General features: G+C 37.6%; 1 long non-coding RNA gene across 2 annotated transcripts; it reads right to left on the minus strand.

Moving 5' to 3' along the window:
* Positions 1-417: 417 nt before the first annotated feature.
* LOC307140426 lies at positions 418-4,552 on the minus strand. Of its 2 annotated transcripts, XR_013818247.1 has the most exons (3): positions 4,114-4,552; positions 3,875-4,037; positions 418-1,345 (listed from the first exon to the last, which is right to left on the minus strand). It is a non-coding gene; the product is annotated as an uncharacterized lncRNA (long non-coding RNA). The 2 variants fall into 2 exon arrangements; XR_013818248.1 differs by having other exon boundaries at positions 3,875-4,552.
* Positions 4,553-19,101: the final 14,549 nt, after the last annotated feature.

Genomic DNA, 19,101 nt, shown 5'->3' on the forward strand with positions numbered 1-19,101 from the left:
ATTAAATGACCCTTTGGGGACTCTAATGACACACACACTCCTATTAAATGACCCTTTGGGGACTCTAGTGACACACACACACTCCTATTAAATTACCCTTTGGGGACTCGAGTGATACACACACTCCGATTAAATGACCCTTTGGGGACTCGAGTGACACACACTCCGATTAAATGACCCTTTGGGGACTCGAGTGACACACACACTCTGATTAAATGACCCTTTGGGGACTCTAGTGACACACACACTCCGATTAAATGACCTTTTGGGGACTCAAGAGATACACACACACTCCGATTAAATGACCCTTTGAGGACTCGAGTGACATACACACTCCGATTAAAATGACCCTTTGGGGACTCGAGAGACACACACTCCGATTAAATTACCCTTTGCGGACTCGAGTGACACACACACTCCGATTAAATGACTCTTTATTATTATTAACATTCTTGGACACATTATGTTGAACGTGCACATTGCAGTTTATGACAAAATTTATATATTTTTTTAAAGAACAATGAAATATTAACTTGGAGGTGGAAATGCTTCTCAATGCCCAACTATCCTCTGTACTTCCTCATCTACCCTTCTTCAAAATCTCTCTACTTCCTCCTTTACATTCTCTCCTCCCTCTTTACTCCTCTTCATCCTCTTTAACTCTACTCCTCCATCTTTTTACCCGCTTTACTCCTCCTCTTCATCCTCTTTAACTCTACTCCGCACTCTTTTCACCCGCTTTACACCTCCCTCTTTTCATCCTCTTTACATTCACTCCCTCTATTCATCCTTTATATTAGCTGTGCTGGACATGGGCTGTGGCTGGATGTAACCTATTGGTGAGAGTTGCCGTGTGCAGACGAGAAGAGCTGAAAACTGAGATGTGATGTCAGACACTTTCTGCTTCCCGTAGTGACGCTCATGCTAAGTTTGCATACTTTACCACAGCTGAAGTGGAATAAACGCATTATTTTCCAAATACAGATATTTCAGAGACATTTTCATTCAATACATGCACTGCTTAATACAGTGTCTGTTTGTACAAGAATAAAATTCAACATAAGCCTAAATACCAGTGAAGTGGGGTGTACATTGTTTTATTTTGATGTTATAAAGAACAGATTTGTGATCCTTAGTGGAACTGAAGGTGTGAGAAGAAACATGAAACGCACGTGATCGTTGTCAATCGGTGTACTCTGCCAATCGTGGATTAGCTGTGTCATCAGCAGAGCTCGTGAGTCGCTCTGGAGAATCTGCTCTGGCTGAGTCCTCCTGCTCTCCAATCGCTCTCGCTGTACTCTGATGCCTTATGGCACAGTCACGGGGGTCGCTGTGTGAACAATTTCTAAAAAAAAAATTATTGAGAAGATTGATGCTATTAGATCAAATATATCATCTTCGCTGATTTTCCAACCTATTAATTTCGAGCGCCCTGCTGTCTTAAATCAGTTTGAGCCGGTGTCCCTTGTCTCATTGAGGGAGACTCTTGGTAAAATGAAATTATTTACATGTCACACTGACATTGTTCCTCCACGACTCTTAAAGGATGCATTTGATGCTATTAGCTCTTCGGTTCTTGCTATTATTAACAGTAGCCTGGCTACGGGAGTTGTACCCAAATCTTTTAAACATGCAGTGGTGGAACCGGTTATCAAGAAAAGTAATCTGGATCCATCAGTCTTTGCTAATTTTAGACCCATCTCTAGACTTTCGTTCTTGTCTAAATTACTCGAAAAGGTTGTATTTGAACAGTTGAATGCATTTTTATGTTTAAATGGTATCCACGAAGTGTTTCTATTTTAGAATTAACTTCAAAATTTAGATTTTTGTTAATTTTTAATTTTGAGTTTTTTTTTTAAATCACTTCATGGCCTTGCTCCTAAGTATATGTCAGAACTGATTAGGAAATACGCTCTGTCAAGAGCGCTTAGGTCTGCTGACCATTTGCTGTTGGTTGTCCCTCGTGTGAAACTAAAAAGCAGAGGTGAAAGAGCATTCGCTGTAGCTGGACCGAAGCTCTGGAATAGTTTGCCCCTGCATATCAGACAGGCTCAAACCCTTGCTATTTTTAAATCGAATCTCAAAACCTACTACTACAGTTTGGCATTTGATGCTATGTGAGAGTATTGTTTTATGGTTGTTTTTTTATTCCTTTTATTTTAAGTCATGTTGGTTGAGTGCATTATTGATAACGGATATGTGTGTACAGCACTTTGTTAAACACCTGTTTTTTAAAAAGTGCTATATAAATAAACTTTGACTTGACTTGACAATTTGCTCGTTCCAGTCTGTATCCACTTTTATGTCCTCCAAACGCTCATTTTTTGGGGTCGACAGCTTATAAAAACTTATTTCTGGGTTTATTTATCAGAACGACGGAGAAACATCTGAAACTCTGACAGCAATTCTCTGTTTGTGATTTCCTCGCTTCGCTGTCGTCATCGTGTAAAGCCCGTCCCAACGTTTCTGATTGGTGCCGTGATTTCTCGGCATTAGAAATGGGCTTGAATGGGCTCTTTGCCAGACTAACTTGCAGAGCAAATCTAAATTTGCCGGAAATTGTCTGGGTTTTCCCAGGCTACACTGACATATGACTGACATGACAGTCTCGCGCACGCGCACAGAAGGTTTGCGCAATTCGATTCACCTCACTGTGGATGCTGTTCTTTTTCTCCACGATGCTCTGTAAGAGACTGTTCTAACTTTTCGTTTGATTGAACTTCATTTTCGTTTAACTGTTGGAAACTACTGATGTTTTTCGTTTGGTTGGACCTTATTTTCTTTTAACTGTTGGAAACTACTGGAAAAAAGAATGGCCATGTTCTGTGGTGCATTTTTGAGGTAACGTTAAGATAACCTACAAGTTTGTTTTGGAATTAATTTAATTTGTTTAGATTGTAGGCTATTGCTCATTTCGTTTGAGAGCGCTGTTGTGAGCAGCCATGGGCCTGCCACCAAAAAAAATTGTTTTAGCATACTCACTGTGGTTTAATAAATAAACATTTATTAAACTAACTGTCTGGATATGCTTTAAGTGTTTTATATCTATGGATTTTATTTTAGCCAAGTTAAGTAGCCTGTTAGCGTTGATTTTAGAGCCTTTTATGAGACTAGCTGCAGTTATGTCGTGATATCACCGTGTCGTGATTAGGTTTTGTCTGCTATATTTAGCCTACTTAGGCCTATTATTTATTAAATCTAGGCTAAATTTGGCTAATGAAACATTGATTAAAATTAAGATACAATTAATACAAAACGAAATTCACATCAAAGAAAGGCTTTGTGTTTTCTGTTTGAGGTTTCTATGAAAGTTTTAAAGCATGCTTTTAGTGCCGCTTTCAGAGCGGTCACGTCAACATTGTTTTTTCCTCAAACGCGAACACGAAAAATTAAATAAAATGAATATTTTATGTTCTGTGGAGAGCAGTAGCTTGGAGAGCTTACATTAGTAAGCTACAGGACATCGTCTTTCAAAAAAAAAGAATGCTGATGTTTTTTAGACTGTTAATGTGGTGCATTTAAATAAATGTGAACGCTGCCATCTGAAACCTGGTGCGACCAAACAAGCGGACTGAGATGCTGAAAAGAATTGTCTAAGTTGGCTTCCAAATGAACTCTGGTGCAGTTCAAATGAAATATGAACGTAACATGGACCAGAGACATGTAAATCAACTAAAAACAGAAAGATGTGACCCTAAAAAGGACAGACTGGTCAAGCATAACTTAGGTTCGACGATAGAAATGCCAATCTGAACACTAAGCGTATCCAGACCAAAAGAAATGAGCGAACAGAACTACAGGCATAAACTAAGTATCTTACTGTTCCAGATATTTTAGCATCCCTAATACATCAATCCAACAGTTCTGTACTCACCACCAATTTTTGCCATGCCACTGAAAATCAAACAGGAACGTGTTCTCAGCTTCAGTGTAGTGTTCAGTTCGGTCCAGACTCTCCTGTGAACTCAGAAGTTCACCTCTGTATTCAAGAACAAAATCACCTCTGAAAAAAGCTCCAGTGGTGAAAACTCCACGCCCTGAAGAGCAGAAATACATTAGCTTCAGTTTCTTTAATGTCAACTATTATTTTGATTATTACTAAAAGTTCTCTACCATATGATGTACATTATATGATGTAGAAGGGAAATTACTGAAGGAAAATAGTCAGCCAGGCTAATCTCAAAGCATGCTTTGCTTTTCATACTTTTAAGTCTTAAAATTCTACAGTTAAAATTACATAAATTTTCTTACACAAACAATATTATCATGGCTATATATTGTTTAAAACAGAGTGCTGCAGTGATGGCGTATTTTTGCAGGCCAACCCGGTAGTTCACCTCCCCTAGTTCCCTCCACAAAAACCTTATAGGATTTTAGAACCCTATATAAAATCCATATCCTTGTGTAATAATGTTTCTACATTGTTGCAATTAAGGCTGGGCGATTTTTATCGATTCTGCGATATAAATCGATATTTTTTTTCCCAAGAAAGTATCGATTTTTAAGCCGCGAGTAACGATACATATAGTCCCATTCAAATCCCCCGTGTTTACCCCCGTTCGCGTTGCAGGACGAGCGATTTGTATGGCGTCTCAAAACTCGCGCACATACAATCTAGGCGCGTGCACAGGATACGCGGGCAAAGAACAGTATCCGCGCACAGAATGGCATCCTCGCACGTGTGATTTGGTCAGCCAGCCGCTATAGTCTCGTGCTGATGCTGATAGCGTGCTGAATCTGATGCTCGTTAGAACAGCTGATGCGCTGTTCTAATGAGCGCTTTTCTGAGCACGAACACGTGAAGCACATAGGCACTATCAGCCTGTCTAACAGCGCAGAGTAACCTGGGCCTGGTTACTGGACTAAGTTATATTTCGAGTCTTATTGCGCTAATACACAAGGTTTACATAAACAAAGTTGGTTATGTCTAAAGTGAAAGCAAAAAATCTGACGCATCACGTGAGACACAGTAGCCAATAGTAAACATTCTGCTGCTTGTCCTTAAAGGGAAAGTTCACGCAAAAATAAAAATTCTGTCATTATTTACTCACTCTAATGTTGTTCCAAACCTGTATTCATTTCTTTATTGTGCTGAACACAAAAGAAGATATTATTTTGAAGAATGTGGGTAACCAGACAGTTGCTGGTCCCCATTGACTTCCATAGGAAAAAAATACTATAGTTCGTCCCTGGGGTACATCAACTGTTTGGTTATACACCCTTACACACATTCTTCAAAATAACTTTTCAACTTTTATTTTCAACAGAAGAAAGAAACTTATCCGAGTTTAAAACAAGAGAGAGAGTAAATGATGACCATTAAAATTTTGGGAGAACTATTCCTTTAATGTTAATAAAACACAAAGAGGAAATCACTCACTGTTCTTGACTGAGAATTTTAATAAGAATCAATGTACAATTTATAATTTAATATTTGTTCATTTAATTACTTTCTTCAATGCTACTGTTAATACACCTAGCTTCTTCTTAATAACAAAGAAAATAATGCCTTTATGATCATTATGACTTTAATAATGATTTTTATCTTCGCCACTTTGGCCTAAATGTCTGCCATTCTTATATTGTGTTACCTATAAGGCTTTATTTTTAAAATAGGGACATTAGTTTGGCTGTAATGCTCAGTCACTTGCAAAATAGTAAAACCAACATGAAAAATAATCATGATAAAATCGTGAATCGTGATTTTCCTGAAAAAAATTGTGATATGATATTTTTGCCATATCGCCCACCCCTACGTCCCCTTTAAATCTTTCAGAAAATGATGCAAGTGTATCGAATTATATCGAATCGTATCGTTGGCTGAATATCGTGATATATATCATATCGTGAGCTGAATATCGTGTATCGTATCGTGAGATTAGTGTATCGCTACAGCCCTAGTTGCAATGTATGTTTGACTGATTGTGTGCCGTGTACATCCCTTAGGCCTTGTGTCCAGCAAAGCATTTTAGCCAGCTGAAAAGCATTTTGGCAGCACAGCGTTTTTTTTCAGTTGAGATGCTTCATTGCTATGATACAGAATATCCACGGCATAGTTTACTTGTAACTGATTTCACAGATAATATGTTCAGAGAACAGCAATATAAATTTTCCATCCATTTTGCTCGGTTAGCTTTGCTGGTTGATGTTGTTGTGCAGAAAGAATGTTGTGACAGTTGGTCAGAGTGGTATTAGTCCCACCGCTCCTCCTCTGTGATTGGACGGTTGGGTAAAAAATGTTTAACATTCTTCAACTCTCGTTGACCAGTAAAAAATGGCGCTCAGCGCTTCAGCGTGAAAAAAACACTCAGCACCTCGTACACTCATGGCGTTTTAAAAACGTGGGTGAAAACATTGAAAACAATTGAAAAAATATGAAAAAACGTGTTGGTCAACACATAGCTGAAATCTACCTAGAACAGTTTGCAAGAGTGTGATTACAACGAGACTGTGAACGTGACTAGATGAGTTTATCTGTTCAGCTGATGGCGTTTAATGTCCCAGACAACCCTTGTCTCCCATTTAGACACTTGTTAGCAACCTAGACAATCAAAAACTTTTTTAAAAAACACACAAGAGAGTATTACTAATGTATTTTATGTTGTAGAACAAAACATGAAAATATCTTGATCTTGTGCTAACCATTAAGGCCGGAGCGGCGCGTCGATGAAGTCGACGATTCATGTGTCGACACACACGTAGGAGACCAAAACATTGCAGAATGGAGGACGAAACAGCAACTTCTTCACAGAATTGACCGTTCGCAAAGACCCGCCCCCCTTAGTTACTGTCGCTATGTCCAACAAGCTACGCCGCTCTCACGCTCACGCATGCGCTCATGCCACATCATGTTCTCACGCAGTGAAAAACACATCGCGGAGCAGAGAGGACACGTACAATGCACTGACAGACAGGGCAGACCAGGTTACTTTTCGGTTACTTTTCATATTAAACATATTGAACAAAGTCTCACCTTTCAAATTTGGTCATTTTTTAAAAGAGATTTTAACAATAAATACCGTTTTGTGGCTCTTTAATGTGTCTGATAGATCACTGTAGAGCATCAGTTAAAGCTGCTCGTGAACTGATCATCTCCTCATTCTAGTTTATTTATAGCATCAAATAAACATGAATGAACATAAGAATGAATGTTGCTTTAACAGCAAAAAGACTAAATGAATTTCATGTTTGTGTAGTGTGTTGTGTAGCTTGAGCTCTGCACACTTCGGTGTTTCTAGCTAACCATCTTAGCTCTCCATGCAGTTTGTTCATGCTAGGTTAGTTAACGTTAGTTAGCTACTGGCACATAGACAGCTGTAGTTAGTTATCATCTAATGTTGGCTTGAATAGTTTACGGCTGCAGAACACAGCTATCTATTAAAAATAGGTAAGAGTAACAAAACAATAGCGTGCTAATTTTAAATAATACATTTTAAAACATCTATTCTAACCACATCACTCTCAGGAATGTCTATACTGTGCAATGCAGTGTATTTTTGGACTTTAGACAACTTTAGAATTTTTTTAACAAGAGTTATGTTGGTAATTTTTTTAACAAGAGTTATGTTGGTACTGTAAAAGAGTAAACAAGCTGGCCTTATTTTATTTTATGTAAAGCAGAAGATTTTTTGCTGTGCAAAACTGAATTTTTTGGTATTTATTTGAAATACATTATGGTTTTTATTAATCGGGCAACAGAAAAATAATCGTTATATTAATCGTCCAATTAGTCGTTAGATTAGTTGACTAATCGATAAAATAATTGCCAGACTAATCGTTTAAATAATAATCATTTACCCCAGCCCTACTAACCATGGACCTTATTTCAGGATTTTAACCAAAATCCATTGATCATGTCTACATGCACACCGATACACTGATAACAAAAATGATCTGATAACCTTATTGAAATAATCCATTGTCCTGGTTTACATGCAAACCAATAACCACGTAAACCACTAGACTTTATAAGTAAATCAGGTTAATGACGTCAAAACCAAACCATATGTGTATCTGACTTTGTGTATTTCATATGTCATGTCAGTTGTGATGTTAAATAAAGCCCAAGAGTATTCCACTCATATTTCTCCTCTCACGCAGTTTCGGACGCAGGATTTTGATTGTACCGTCTCTGCATGAGATAACACTTTTTAAGAGTTTCTTGGGTCGAGAAAATGCTCGCTCTGTCTGGATGTGCTTAAATCCACAATAAGGACACTTTCCTGTCACACATCACACATGCTCACTTCAATAAGCCACAGAACATAGGTTAAAGGGATAGTTCACCCAAAAATTAAAATTCTGTCAGTAATTACTCACCCTCAAGCTCATTCATTTCCTTCTCTCTGGGCCTCGAGTAGTTCACTAGTAAAACTGCGCAGCGCGTCTGTGTTGTACGTCATACGCATCACGACCAGCGTCGGCCAATAGTGAGCCTACGTGGTGACGTGCAACACAGACGCACTGCGCAGTTTTACTAGTGAACTACTCGAGGCCCAGAGAGAAGGAAATGAATAGTGGAATAAAGTCGTTATTTTTATTTATTTTTTGCGCACGAAAAGTATTCTCGTCGCTTGATAAACTTAAGATTGAGCCACTGTAGTCACTTGGACTATATTAACGATCTCTTTAATAACTTTTCTGGCCCAGCAAGATTCATTCCCTCTGAAAGCCTATGGAGGAGTGAGACAGCTCTCAGATTTCATCAAAAATATCCTCATTTGTGTTCAGAAGATGAACGAAGGTCTTACGGGATTGAAACAACATGAGGGTGAGGAATTACTGACAGAATGATAAATTTTGGGTGAACTAACCCTTTAATACTTTGTAGTGTCTTGCGTTTTGTAGATTAACGTTATTACTAGGGCTGGCCGGTAAAATGATAACGATAATTATCACGATATAATTTTTCTCGATAAACCGATATCAAGAGTTCGATACATTTTGAAAAATGTTTATGCACCAAAAGCGTAACCAAACTCATTTGACCCGCGCGCCACACTGACCGTTTATCTGCTCGGCTCAAAGTCCAAACGGGAGCGCTCACTAGAGCAGATGCGTTTACTCTGATCGGTCTCGGTTATGATATCCAGTGAGAAGCGCTTGAATTTAGCGAAGAACACACACGTCTTAGTGATTTAAACCAGTTTAAAGGCAGATCAAACCGCGCTGACAAACAGCAGAAACACTGTGGTCAGTCAGAAGGCTTTTCTGTCTACAAATTCCCATCATTTACCATGGATTTACTGTGACGTTAGCCTAGTAATATTAACTGCATCAAGAAATGTGGGATATACATATTGAATTGTTTTATATTATTAATCTAGACAATGTATTAAAGGACTAATGAAATAGTTACAGTATTTAATAATGTATTGGCTACTGTTTTTACAAATACCATAGAAACCATAGTTACATTTTGCCATGATAGTGACGTGCTATTAGCCTGGTTCTACCAGCCTCTCGTACATTTAATTTATACAGAGAGTCTGGCCTCTCTCCATTGACAAGCGTTAACTTCCTGGTAGGCGGAACCTCTGTTGAAGTTTAAAACTATTGGATCTGCCCAGAGTCACTCTGGATCTGCCATAACCAATCGCTAACGTTTGTTCGTGACGTATGTCAACTCAAACTAGCGCAAGATCTCAACGTCATCGTTCTCAGCCACTCCCTCTGTTCGCTGATTGGTCCTACAAAAAAATTATTTCTGGAAACCTAAGAATATACAGCAATCCCAGACGTAGTACTGAAGTAAAATGAAATTGAGCGGAAGGACGTAGGCGGGCGGAGCCAGGCTAACGTGCTATAGGCTATGCCTGGTTTTATCTGTGGTTATCATGATCTAAATCAGTGGTTCTTAACCTCTCCTGCAGGGACCCCCTGACAGGCCATGTTTTTGTTTTAACCCTGCAATGGCACACGTGATTCAATTCCCCAACAGGAATTAGTCAATTAATCAATTAGTCAACTACTCATTAAGCCTTTAATTAATTGAATCAGGTGCGCCATTTCAGAGTTAAAACAGAAACATGGTCAGTCAGGGGGTCCCTGCAGGAGAGGTTGAGAACCACTGATCTAAATGCATGATACTGGATGACCAATGGTTAATTTTAATAAAACTCAAACAGTCAGAATATTACATTTTACCAAATAAAATTGAGGTCGTTTTAAAAGATGTTACTGTTTTTGTTAATGAACATAAATTTTACATAGTAAATCTGCTCCTAACTGAAGCTAATACTAATGCAACTCATTGTCAAATCTGCATTTAGAGACAAAACATATCTAATATTAATATTGCTGCCTGCACCTAAACTAGGCTGAAGATACGTGCCATCAAAGTCAGGCAACACAAACCTGTTTCAAGACTTGAAACAATATCCCCCATTAGCACATGCAGAAACTAAGAAAAACATTTTCCAATAAATATATTTATTTTAAGGAAAAATTACAAATGTTTGAATGTTCTACCTCTGATTTGTGAAATGTTTCACCTGTTTGGCAAGTGTTTGTCATGATTTGTTCTGACAATAAAGAGTAGTTTAAAACCACAATTAATGCTCTGGTTTCTACAACTTTCACTTAGGATTTGATTAGATTTGACATTTATCGTGATAATTATCGATATCGACTAATATAAAACAATTATCGTGAATTTTTTTTGGCAAAAAAAACTGCTTAGTCATTTATACTTGCCTTTATATTTGCTGATGAACTGCTCTCGAAGCCCAGGCTTGTCGGTTTCACAGGTAATGTGATGCTCAGCATCCTGCAGAGGTTTCCTACGTCTTTTATTTCCCAGCATGGCGACTTTCTTTTTTGAAATGACTGGAAAAAAATTATAAAAATAAATATAAGGTGAATGAAATAAACAAGCATATTTAAAAATATCCTGTTGATCTTACTGGAATTGTTCACCAAAAACACACATAATTAACATACTAACCCTCATGTCCAAACCTGTATTGTGTTTTTCTGTGGAACACATCTTTATATTAAATTAAAGAATTTAAAAAAAAATAAAAAATCAAAATGTCATTAATGCCAAAAACCATTGGTTCTTGTGTGTCTTGTAACCACAATTGATGTCAATCTATATTTGATTTAAGAGCTAAAGCATATGGGAGATTTTGAGTCAATAACCAGCTAGATTTATATGGACTATTTTTAATAGTCTTTTTGTGTAAAGTGCTTTTTGTCTGCTTTGGAGCTTGAAACACACAATAAAAATATTATAAAGTGTCAATGCACGGTCATTGTGCAAAAAATCTCTGTGAAGACAAATTATTAAAATAAAACATTCCACTAAAAAAAAAAAACAATTCGGGGGCAAATAATGTCATAATGTATTACATAAAATAAAATATATAAAATAATGATTTTAAAAAATGAGAACTAATTATTTCAAACACTTTTAAGAAAAACAATGATTTAGTACACTACCACTGACTATGTTGTTTGGATTAATTTGTAGAACATAAAGTACTATTATATGAAAAATAACAAAATTATATTTAATAGTCAATTTTATATATCAAATTTGTTTTCATTATTGCAACAAATCATCAAATGAGACAGACAAAGAAGCAAAGTCAAATACAATCGAGAAGTAAATAAAACCCTAAACAAAAAATAATTAAACCACTAAAATAAACATACATCTTACTATATTTCATATTACACAATGTATTTAGTTAGCATGCATCTTCAGGACAAGACTTAATCTCACCTTTCCTCGTGGAGTGTGGCTGGTCGTCTGTCGCGTTCCATCGTCACGTGTCTGCATTTCCCGGGAAAACACCACGGTTGCTGATTTGCGTAAATGACGTAGTTACGTAGCCTATTTGGATTTCACTTTGAAATTGTGAATACATTTATTTGGCCTAATAGAAAATTATCTGATGGCAAGGATATTTGTTTTAGCCACAGTACTGTTTCTTCAAACTTAAAAAAAAAAATTGTGGTGAAGTTAGTCTTTCTAGTGGAAAGAGCACATGATCACTTACCGAGCACACGCCCTGACACGCCTCGAACTACGAACCAGTGCGCATGTCCTTACAAGCACTGGTTTAAAAGGGCAAAAAGTACCTGATGTGCACTTATTTTTCTGAAATAACACCACATCATAAAGCTTTTAAGATAATTACAAATAAGAATATTCAAAACGTGCAGGTCTGCTGTAAACAAGAGCTCACAACTGTCTAAATGAGCAACTTGACCAGACATCTTATTTTCTATTAATAGCATTTATTAATCAAAACAGTCCATTGAAGTCTGCAAACCCACAGCAGGGCTGATATTCAAGCTGGTGCATATGTCTCCATTTCTGCATATTTTGAGCAGCACTTCTGATTACACCTGTCTGTCAGTCACTCATCAGCCTTATGAGTTCATTCATCATCTCATCTCTGTCTGCAGCGAGTCAGAGACCTGCTGTGGGGGAAGGGCGCGAGCGCAATCAGAGAGTGCTGTGGGGGAAGGGCGCGAGCGCAATCAGAGACCTGCTGTGGGGGAAGGGCGCGAGCGCAATCAGAGAGTGCTGTGGGGGAAGGGCGGTTGATCTCAGTATGAGCAGCAGAAGCAGCAGAGGCCCGTTGCACAAAAGTAGAATTAAGACATCCAGGATAAATGACTGAGCTGAGCTCAATGAAGCCAAAACAAGTGCATACAGGCTTAATTGGTTGCACAAAGACCAAGCCAGGATGAGCAGACACGGATTCATCAAGCCAGGTTAAACCAATCTTGGATAGGTGCGCGCTCACGGCTCACTCAAATAGACCCGCCACCGATCACAGATTCACTGATTCACCATGGCAACTAGAGCGGCGTACTTTTCCCCGTTGGAGGCATAAATCCTCATGGAGGCATACGAGGAGGTAAAAGACATAATTAAGAAGAAAGGCAACACCGCCACAGTGATAAAGCAAAGAGAAAAAGTATTGCAGACCTCCTGAATGCGTAAGTTGTGCACAATTACACACTCACCGCTCTGCTGAAACATCACAATTACAATCCAAATAGTTAATTCACATCTCCAAAAATGCAGTTGTACACTGATTATGAAACAGTTTAACTTTTAATTGAAATGGACAACAGATATGAGTGAAATTGTGTAAAGTAACCCCATCACACTGTATAAGGCTTTGATAAATTATTATCAAAGGCTTACATAATTACTACGCTCAGTAGTACAGTTTAATCTTAGCCGTTGTACTCTGCTTCTTATGCTGTCCACCGATTTTTTTTTTTTTTTTTGGCCTCTTATGATGTTTGTGCTGTATACTGTGTGTAATACAAGCTTGCAGGGAGGCTACTGCTTCCATTCATTTGTCTGTTCAGTTGATGTGTATGGATTTGTCCTGCATTTACCGCAGTGTGCAGACAAGCGGGGTGTGTTTTATATATATATATATATATATATATATATATATATATATATATATATATATATATATATATATATATATTTATTTATTTATTTATTTATTTATTTATTTATTTATTTATTTATTTATTTATTTATTTATTTATTTATTTATTTATTTATTTATTTATTTATTTATTTATTTATTTATTTATTTATTTATTTATTTATTTATTTATATATATATATATATATATATATATATATATATATATATATATACTGTATATATAATCTCTATCTTTGAATGTGTATTTATCCTTTTGTTGTATTGTTGAGTCACTGTGTGACTTCAGTTTCGAAAGGAGCTGATGGTTTACCTGCTTTGTTTTATCCTTATTCAATAAAGGAACCTAATGTTACACTTTGTGTTTTTATATTTATATGGAATGTGTATTTTATACGACCGAGTATTAGGGCCACACTGAGGAAGAAGGAAAAAGTCATACATTTATGAGGCTGGTTCTTTCTGCGGAAAAGATGCATATTCTTTTTACAGTCCTGATACTTATGACAATGTGACGCTGATGGGCCAAAAGATTAAGTATGTCCTTGTTTGTGAAACCATACTGAAGAACAATTCCACGAAATGCCCCACAGCTGTCATTTTAACAACCGTCTTCCTCTAAAACAACGGGTTACAATATTATGACTTAATTTTTCGAAGTCTGTGACTTTTCTTTTTTTTCCTCTGTGGCCCTAATATTCTATCATTTTTATATATAGCCTTATAGTCTATGGGAAACAGTAAATTATCTAATGATAGCAACATCATCTAAAAATCATAATTTATCCAAAATTATTGAAATTATGATCACAAACGTTTAAATAATGACAGTGGGTCTAGTTATATGTGATAATGTGTAGTGGGCAGTGGAATAACTATTGGTTTCCGTTTGTGGTGACTGCTGACTGACATAAGGGATGAGATTAAATAGATCCTGGAATTTAGCCTGGTCTGGAGCAGGCTAGCTCCACAGAATAAATCTCCATGGTAATTTATACCATAACTTCCAACTGCCACCCTATCCAGCTTTAGTGCAACCGGATCACGGATAAATTGAGCCAGGATCACCAAGATATCCCGGCTTAATCCCTTATCCTAGTTTTGTGCAATAGGCCTCAGATCTCAGTCAGGGACTCAGGGCTATAGGGCTATAGTTTAAAATCAAAGTAAGAACAAATAAATCTGTAAACAAACATTTAAGCGTGCCAGCTTGATTCATGATTCTTTTAAACACTTTTTGTTATTATGTATGACTTTAACTGCTCTCTCTCTCTCTCTCTCTCTCTCTCTCTCTCTCTCTCTCTCTCTCTCTCTCTCTCTCTCTCTCTCTCTCTCTCTCTCTATATATATATATATATATATATATGTATATATATATATATATATATAGCTATACATATGTACGTACATACACAGACAGACAGACAGACAGACAGATAGATAGATAGATAGATAGATAGATAGATAGATAGATAGATAGAGAGAGAGAGAGAGAGAGAGAGAGAGAGATAGAGAGATAGAGAGATAGATAGCATGTTTGTCTATTTCTTCTCAGTCACTTTAGTACATTTATTGAATCATCCTTTTAAACACTTTGTTCTGGTGAATGACTACTCTCTCTCTCTCTCTCTCTCTCTCTCTATATATATATATATATATATATATATATATATATATATATATATATATATATATATATACATGCGTACACAGACAGACAGATAGATAGACAGATAGATAGAGAGATATATGGATAGATGGATAGATGGATAGATAGATAGATAGATAGATAGATAGATAGATAGATAGATAGATAGATAGATAGATAGATAGATAGATAGATAGATAGATAGATAGATAGATAGATAGATAGATAGATAGATAGATGGATGGATAGATGGATAGATGGATAGATGGATGGATAGATAGATGGATAGATGGATAGATAGATAGATAGATGGATAGATGGATAGATGGATGGATAGATAGATGGATAGATGGATAGATAGATAGATAGAATGTTTGCTGTAACATTTCTTCTCAGTCAATTTAGTACATTCATTGAACCATCCTTAAGATTTGCAAATCAGTAAGTGCATTTCTATAAACAATTTGTACAAACAGCAGAACCCAATAGATTACCATCAAAAGCCTGTAACTTGCTAAAAATGACAAGTCATTGTGTCATGTTGTCAATATAGTGTATTCTGTTCACATTTTCAGAAGTAAACTATGGCTACAATTTTGATGACAATGATTGAAAATACAAAATATTACACTTTATCTTTATGACATATTCACATTTCAATGGTACACATGTACGCATTACTCGACACTGGACATGATTCAGACACTGTGGGTCTGTCAAAAATGACAGTACAATGTCATTGCTATATAAAGAAAAAGACAAGACACACATATAGGCTACTGTATATATGTACGTGTGTTACATTAGGGTCTCTAAAATATATTAACTGTATAATGTAAAATGCAAGTAGACTGCTGTAATATAATGTAAATATGTTGGCACTACAGTATAGTGAACACTGTGTGATTGCACACCTGTCCTGTCTGCTAATGTTTGAATGACTGAGGACACACACGGTTGTTCTCCCAACTTTCGGCTCACCTTTCGACCCGCCTCGGCCATAAGGTCATGATTGAGAACATGAACTACAATAGTGGCCCTTATTTCTTCAGAATATTGTCCTCTTCTGCCTCTTCCTCTGTTTTACCTCTCTTCCACCACACATATTTACTTCTTCTTCTCGGCTGTTCACAATGTTTGTACCTTGTTGTTCTTTCATTGCCAGAGTGTGTAACACTGTGTTGTGTGTTGTGCTCTGTCTGTCTGCTTCTCAGATGCACTCTGAGCTATTTTAGAGAACTGGTGGAGTATTGGTGATCGAATGCTTTACATTCCCCTTCATTAGTGAAAATCAGAATTCACCTCTGCAATTCAACAATTCAGGACAAAAAATGTCTAACAGAAGTGGGTAGAAAGTTTGCTTGACAGTTTATGACAATTACTATTCTGCATTTAATGACTTATGGAATTAATAGATGTTTTGGGGAGTAAGACTATTCAACAGAGAACCATTTTGATCAATATGGTATAAGCAACTGATAATGTAAGAAACAGATAACACTTGTACATAATAAATTGCATTTGCAATTTGTTCAAATGATGAGAAATTGCTTTTATGAAGTGCACAAGTAACTAGATAACGTGGAGGTTGAAAGAATTTTAGTTGTGATCTGAGAAATGCCCCAAAGCGACTGAGAAAAACTTCAAATATAATTAATATGAAATAAAAAGATGTTTGTTGTAACTTCTTTCCTCCATATAATTAATTACATAATTACATTGTTATATGAATGATATAATATAATGTGATATTATATGAATGATATAATATAATGTAATGTAATATATTATATTACATTACATTACATTATATAATTAATATAATATAATGTAATGTAATATAGTATAATATAATGTAATATAATGCAATGCAATGTCATATAATATAATTATATAATAAATTAATGAATGTAATGTAATGCAATGTAATATAATTAATATAATATATAATGTAATATAATATAAAGAGAATGTTTGCTGTAAGTGAATGCGTTGCTCTGGTTACAGACGCACGTGCTCTGGGTGGGGGAGGGGCGTGGCTGCGGCTGTCAGGGAAACGGCTGGACGCAAAGTAGAAGAAAACACTTAAAAACAAATAACATCACTTATAAAAGCACGCGAATTTGCCTGTTTTCACATATTTTAATTGCTTGTATATTTTTATTGAATAAACTCAGATGTAATATCACCACACCCACAATAACAGATTTAAACAGTTGCTCCTCCGCTTTTGGAAGGAAATATGTTACTTTTCAAATGCACATGATGTAATGTGTCTGTCCCTCCCCGCGTCAAGCTCGTTCCTACAGCATTAATAAAATCCGATGCAAGTTTTACTGTACTGTAGGCTGTAGTCATGGTGACGCGGGGCAGCGCGATCTTTACACACACACATACACACACACAGAGCAGACTGATGCTCTGATGCGAGAGAAAACGCGAGGATTAAAAGTTTTAAAACATGCCAATATGAATCGCGAGAGCTCCTGCTGCTCAATGCAAATTGGTCTAATCTTATTTAATACTAATTATTGGGAATTTATCTGTAATTTAATGTGGATTATCTGTCAATTCATTACATGTTTTTGCCTCCGCCATCTTTTTTGATGACGTGTTGGCCTCTGATTGGTCAGATCACCAAGTCCCGCTCCCATGGTGGCTTCCTGCGCTCTGATTGGTCAGAATCACAAAAGTGTGTATCTTTTCCGGAAGTGCAGTACTCCTAGAGGGCGCTGTGTTATACACACTTTAGTGGGGGGGCACACACACTTCAGGTACACAAATCATGTAAAAGTGATTTTTTGGGACAAGTGAGATTTTAAGCCTGGACACCATTTTAGAGCATGCTGAATGCCACTGTATAGTCAAACAAATGAGGACATACAAAATGTCCCCAATTTTTTGGGTGGTCCTCAGTTTACTGGTGTGTATTCTGGTGAATGTCCCCAAAAGTGATATAAGTAAGTGCACACACACACACACACACACACAGCCGTGGATCATTAGGGAACAATACACACACACACACACACACACACACACACACACAGCCGTGGGTCATCAGGAAACGACCTACACACACAGCCGTGGATCAACAGGGAACGACACTCACATACACACACTCACACACACACACACAGCCGTGGATCATCAGGTAACAACACACACACACACACAGCCATGGATCATTCGGGAACAATACACACACACACACACACACACACACAGCCGTGGATCATCAGGGAACGACACACACATACACACACAGCCGTGGATCATCAGGGAACGACGCACACACACTCAGCCGTGGTTCATCAGGGAACGACACACACACACACACACAGCCGTGGATCATCAGGGAACGACGCACACACACTCAGCCGTGGATCAACAGGGAACGACACTCTCACACACACACACACACACACAGCCGTGGATCATCAGGGAACGACGCACACACACTCAGCCGTGGTTCATCAGGGAACGACACACACACACACACACACACACACAGCCGTGGATCATCAGGGAACGACGCACACACACACAGCCGTGGATCATCAGGGAACGACGCACACACACTCAGCCGTGGTTCATCAGGGAACGACACACACACACACAGCCGTGGATCATCAGGGAACAACACACACACAGCCGTGGATCATCAGGGAACAACACACACACAGCCGTGGATCAACAGGGAACGACACTCTCACACACACACACACAGCCGTGGATCAACAGGGAACGACACTCTCACACACACACACACACACACACACACACACAGCCGTGGATCAACAGGGAACGACACTCATATACACACACAGCCGTGGATCATCAGGCAACAACACACACACACACACACAGCCGTGGATCATCAGGGAACGAAACACACACACACACACACACAGCTGTGGATCATCAGGGAATGACACACACTCTCACACACACACACACACAGCCGTGGATCATCAGGAAACGACACACACTCACTCACACACACACACACACACACACACA

Source organism: Gobio gobio, assembly GCF_949357685.1.
Source record: "Gobio gobio genome assembly, chromosome: 17".
NCBI classification, from domain to species: domain Eukaryota; kingdom Metazoa; phylum Chordata; class Actinopteri; order Cypriniformes; family Gobionidae; genus Gobio; species Gobio gobio.